This window comes from Rhinolophus sinicus, linkage group LG15 (assembly GCF_036562045.2).
Source record: "Rhinolophus sinicus isolate RSC01 linkage group LG15, ASM3656204v1, whole genome shotgun sequence".
NCBI lineage: Eukaryota > Metazoa > Chordata > Mammalia > Chiroptera > Rhinolophidae > Rhinolophus > Rhinolophus sinicus.
In genome coordinates this window covers 19763935-19770210 of record NC_133764.1, presented here as the reverse complement: position 1 = coordinate 19770210, position 6276 = coordinate 19763935, and the positions used below count along the sequence as shown (strand labels likewise).

At 40.5% G+C, this 6276-nt stretch overlaps 1 pseudogene; it reads left to right on the top strand.

Moving 5' to 3' along the window:
* The first annotated feature begins 1215 nt into the window (after positions 1–1215).
* Positions 1216–5882, top strand: LOC109457638 (small ubiquitin-related modifier 2; annotated as a pseudogene).
* Positions 5883–6276: the final 394 nt, after the last annotated feature.

Here is a 6276-nt window from a genome sequence, read left to right as displayed (position 1 = left end):
CCACCCTTTGATCAAACCCATCAGTGTCAGAGAAAAGTGATGTTAGAAAGTGAAATATCATCTTTGCCCCATGCACTCAATAAATCCCTCTTGCGGGTCATATAGAAGTCTAACAGCTACCCAAATTCTCCAGTTCAAAAAAGAAAAACTGGATTTTTCTTTCCAATATCTTCAGTTGTTTCAACTAAAATCACAGATACCTGAAAGTCTTGACATTGTATGCAACCACTGAGGATTGAGCTTAAAGGGATTAAGGACTGAGTTCAGTATGAGGAAGATCTCCTGGTGAAGACAACCCAAAAATGGAATATGCTGTCACCTAAAGGGGCCTGTAAAGGGAAACATTGCAATGCTCTGTATCTAAGTTAGGCAATTTATTTATCTGTCACCTTTCATCTTCCCAACAATGTTCTGTGAAGAAGACATTATCTACACCCCTTTCACAGATGAGGAAGTGGAGTTTTAAGTGGCTTGGTGAAGCTCATATAGTTATTAACAGAGCTGAGATCTGAAAGTTAGGGAATGTGTTCCTAGTTCCCAGACGTGTTCAAACGGAAACTGAATAACATCTCATCTAGTTATTGTAAACAGGATTCATGACGTTGATAAGGAATTGTACTAAATGACTCCTAAATTTCTCTTAACTCTGAGATTCTTTGAATCTCAGTGTAAAATTGAACTTTTCTTTGCTCAAAAAGGCATTCCTCCCTTCTCAATTTCATGTGCAATTAATATTGTACCAGAATGCTAATGGGCTATGAAATTCCAAAGCTGAGAACAACAGGCCATAAGTATCTCCACCTTCTAAAGAAGAATTACTAGTTACATCCCTAAAAACTTGCTCAAAAGTGATTAGGCCAGTCCTGTAACCTTCATTCACTTCCAGCCTCCACCAGGGAGACACAAACATTCAAAAGGAATTCATTAGAAGAAATCACAGGAGAGGACGGAGTACTCACTCATACAAAGAGGAAATACTACAAAAGACTGGGGTTGCCTGCCAGATCTTTCTCCCAAGTCGGTGCGTCTTGCTGGCTGTGGGAACTTACAAGCTCACCTCTGTGCAAACACCATGGTGAAAGTTTGGAGGTGAACCAGACAAGGTGATTACCCACTTTCAGCCCACAGAATTCTGAATTAGGGAAGCTGGTGGATACACTCCATAATAGGACAAGGAGAAAGGGCAGCAAGGGGACAGGCTCCACTGTGGTTGGCATGGGCCAAATGGATGATGCAAAGGTAGATTATCCAGGATCATCTTCAAAGGACCTTCTCAATAGAGCCACCTGCCAGAGTGAGGACCTTACTAGAAGTTGGAAGGATGGACTTCAGAAAGCCCAGAAATGCTCCCAACATGAGAGACCCAGCACCTGGTCCCTGCCTCTGATGGCATTCACCATGTAAAAGACTTTTTAACTCTTTTTCTTTTAGTCCCTCCTCCTCCTCTGCCCTCCCCAAACCCACTCCACCCCTGCATGCTGGAGGAGACCCAGACACAGCAGAGGGAAAGAGGGAGGAGAAAGAAAGGAATGAAAGTATAAGCAAAACACATCATTTCAACTGAGAGTTAGAAAGGGGTGAAGCTTTAAATTAAATATGAAATTGAAACTTTGATTAGGCTCGACTGAACAGTTTGTTAATAAATTATATTTTTTGAAGAACAGTTTTAGGTTGACAGTAAAAATGAGCAGCAAGTAGAAATAGACTGGACTTTTAATCATGACAAATGACCTAAAACTTAGATTTGCCTGAGATGTTATCCAGGGGAAGGGAACGGAGATCCCCCCAAGAATGGATGTAGTTTGTACCCACATCAGGTCCTTCAACACGTCTATTACAGGATCATCATCTGTTCAATTTCCTAGGTACCTAAACTGATTCCTCTGTCTTCTCCAACCACTGCCACCAAGGCTAATTATTACCTCTAGTTATTCTCCTGAAAATGTTCCTCGGTTACTAGTTTCACACTATCTTCTCTAACACTATTTAAGATTACGAATTAATGGTTATCTATATGTGTGTGTGCATATACATACATATGTACGTATATATATGTGTGTGTGTGTGTGTGTGTACATACGTACACACACACACACACACATATATGAGCTCAAACTGCTCCTACTATTTGGAGCCACACAGGGATCTCCTGGGAGATGCAACAGGCATACAGGGCTGGTTTATTATACCAGTCACCATTGATCATTCCCTTTTTTCACACTAAGTCCAAGAGGGTGATATCAAAACGTTAAGTTGTACCTTTTTCATAATCTTTCAAAATGCATCATCAAGCAGAAAAATGCAATAAAAGGACCACAGGTTTGGGGGTCCCATTCTTGCTTGCAAATTCCAGACCAGCCACATAGTAGCTGCTGATTTTATCGTGTTTTAAAATTTCTTTGATCTTGTCTGGAAAACAGGGATAGCAGAACTTACTTCTCAAGGTTGTTGCAAGGATAGGAGATAATATGGGGACATGGTGAATAAGAGTTTTCTTTCCCTATAGCATCTTCATTACGTTACACTGAAAAGTAACTTATCATGGGGATCACTAGCTACTGCCTAATAGCCACCTTTCATTGACTGCATTGAGAGGTAGCCAGTGTTTCTAAACTTTAGTACTGTAAATGTACATCATTCCCAGGAATGTGACATTCTCAAGGTCACCAACAGCTCCCGTTCAGTCTTACCGTTGTGCCATTCTTCTCCATTCCTTCCTGCTGAGCTTCTTCACTCCTCTGCGTGTATCTGACATTCTTGTGAGGGTCCGGGGGTCCACAAAGTGTTGCATAACCTGGTCCCTGCCTACTTCTCCAACCTCAACTCTTAACGCTTTGCCCCTTACTGGCTCTGCTTGGCTGGCTCCTTTGTATTTTTTTGTTCTTTTCTTTTCTCAAACATGTCGAGTTCTTTCCCACGTCAAAGCCTTGATATTCCCTCGTGTTTCAGCTCAAAGATAATTTCCATCCATTCCATCCCATTAAAAGTAATCTCCTATACCTTCAATCCAGTAACCATCAGATCAGTTTATTTCCTTTCTATGACTTAACAGTCATTAACACATTTTACTGTTGCACTTGTTTAAAGCTCATCTCCCTCCACAAGGTTTCAGAGACCTCGTCAATCTTGTCCATAGTTATAGTCCCAGTTCCTACAAGAGTGGCTAGCACACATGGCAAACACTCAGTGAATATTTGTTGAATGGTGAGTGCTAGAATCTGTCCTGCCACAACCTTCTGCTTCCCTAAAGGCCCATGTCCTACACACTGCGACTCTGTTCACCTTAGTCATTGCTGATTGGATTGGGCTGCTGGTGAAGGGGCTGACACAGGTCCGTCAATTCCTACCTCAGGAATTGGGGGTTGGAGAGACTGCCAGTTAACCAAGGGAAATGAATTCAAAATCTATCACTTGGAACCACCCAGGGCCAAGCTGACAGAAAGGACTCAGGAGATGAGTGGGGAGAAGCAGCAGTACCATGGAAGGGGATTTAAACACCTACAGAGAAGGCCACTTCAGTTCCCAACAACTTTCTACTTTCCAGTTCCATTCCCAGGAGGCCTCCTATACCCCAGTCCCCATTCTTGGAATAATGTGACATGTTCCATTTCCAAATATCTTCCAATCTTTATTATGTTTAGAAGAAAGGTTCAGTGTGGTGTAATGTTTTTAATGGCTCCCTAATATTCTCTTTCTTTTTTAAAAAAAAGTGAGAGGAGGCAACAACATCTAGCTAGAGTCTAGGTGTGTCTGTCTTTTATTTTTATGGATACATTCTATGTACAGCCAATATTACTGGTTTTTCCATTGAAGGTAGAGACATAAAGTTACAATTTACATTCTGATGAGGACTCACTGTGCTTTCTGAATCTTTAGGATTCATGTTTTCCTTTAATTTCTCAGCCATTATCTCTTCAAATATGGCCTCCTCTCTCTCTCTCCTCTCCTGGAAATCCTTTCAGATGTAAAATGCAGACCTGCATTGTCCAATACAGTAGTCACCAGCCACATGTGGCTGAGCACCTGAAATGTGGCTGATCCAAACTGAGCTGCGGTGCAAGAGCAAAATACACATAGGATTTTAAAGACACTATGAAAAAAAGAATGTAAAACATCTCATTCATAATTTTTATATTGATTACATGTTGAAATAGTTTGGATTATTTTCACCTGTTTTTTACTTTCTGTCATGTTGGTACTAGAAAATTTTAAATTATATATCTTACATTGTATTTCTACTGGACAGCACTGTATGTATTCTTTTCACATTTCTTATCTTTTCCATCTCCTCTCTCTCTGTGCTACTTTCTAGGCAATTTTTAAATATTTAATAGTTCACTGATCTTATCAGCTGGTTCAAATCTACTATTTAATCCATATATTATACTTTAATTTTAATCAAATTGAAATATATATTTCCATTTATACAAGTTTTGGTGCTTGTCTAAGTCTGCCCTTTTTTTTTCCTAAAGATTTTATTGGGGAAGGGGAACAGGACTTTATTGGGGAACAATGTGTACTTCCAGGACTTTTTTTTTGCAGGTCACGTTTTTGTCCTTTCAATCTTAGTTGTGGAGGGTGCAGCTCATCTCCAGGTCCAGTTCCCGTTTCTAGTTGCAGGGGGCACAGCCAACCATCTCTGCAGGACTCGAACCGGCAACCTTGTGGTTGAGGACGCGCTCCAACCAACTGAGCCATCCGGGAGCTCAGCTCAAGGTGCTGTGTTCAATCTTAGTTGCAGGGGGCACTGCCCACCATCCCTTGTGGGACTCAAGGAATTGAACTGGCAACCTTGTGTTTGAAAGCCCACTGGCCCATGTGGGAATCGAACCAGCAGCCTTCGGAGTTAGGAGCATGGAGGTCTAATCACCTGAGCTACCGGGCCGGCAGCACTGCCCTTTTTTCAAAGCATTGTCTTGTTTTCTTATTTGTGTTCCTTCTTTTATGTTCTTAATCATTTCAACCAAAGTCTATAATCTGTATTTAATCATTATTGATGTTCTTAGGGGTCTATCCCTGCAGTTTCTAGTGTCTACTAACTCTTCCTCCTGGATGATTTTCTCATGTTTGTAATTTTACATTGTGAGCTTATCTTCAGTGGGGTTATATCTTCGTTATTCCTTGGAGAACTGGGTTGGGTTTGCTTCTGCTATCTTACCCCAATATCACTGTTTCAAGACTGTAATTTATGTTAGTTCACAGACTTTGGGGAAGTCCTGGACTATAAAAATAATGAGTATTAAGAGCAAAGTCATCTACCATATAAATAATTAATGTCCCTGAAGTAAAGAACCTAACAAATAAAACAGGAAAACTATTCAAAGAAATACCGTGTTTCCCCAAAAATAAGACCTATCTGGACCATCAGCTCTAATGCGTCTTTTGGAGCAAAAATTAATATAAAAAAAAGACTGGGTCTTATATTAATTTTTGCTCCAAAAGGCGCATTACAGCTGATTGTATGGCTAGGTCTTATTTTTGGAGATACATGGTATTTAAATATACTGAGGTGAAGCCCAAAGAAATACTGTTAAAAGTAGTTCTTTATGATTGTTCAGTGTAGACCTGGTACCTCTTTTGTGAAGCAGCAGCTGAGGAGACTCCAGCGCTTGCCTAGCTTGATGAAAAGCCCAAAAGAGGAGTCAAGACTGAGAACAACGATCACACCAATTTGAAGGGGCAGGATGGTTCTGTGGCGCAGTTTAAGATTGAAACACAGACACCACTTAGTAAACTAATGAAAGCCAATAGTGAAAGACAGGGTTTGTCAATGAGGCAGGTCAGATATGATATGATTTGACAGGCAGCCAATACCCCCCCCAGTTGGAAATGGTGACGATGTAACTGATGTGTTCCAGCAGCAGACAGGAGGTGTCTGCTAAAATGGGAAGCTGCTATTGTACTCCAGAACTCAGTTCCTCCAGACCAAGGCATTCTCAATTAGGAAACCGCAATTTGGTTCCACTGCATCCTGACTGCTACAGTAGTTTTCTCTATACAGCATAGTGTCCTCCTCCCCATTCCTTTATTGTACATCAAGTAACTGATATATACACAAGCATTTGCTTTTTTTTTTTAAACTAAATGGCCAATGGCATGTTTTGATCGACATCAAATAGACATGGGATGGGATAAGATACTGCTTCTGTGAAAATACCCTTTCTCCATTAGTGGCATGGGCATTCAGCTCTTATTTTTATATTCCAGGAAGTTATTTTGCTCTGTTTAACAAAAAAAATAAAAAAGAACATATAAATCTTTGCATACCTTGTTCAA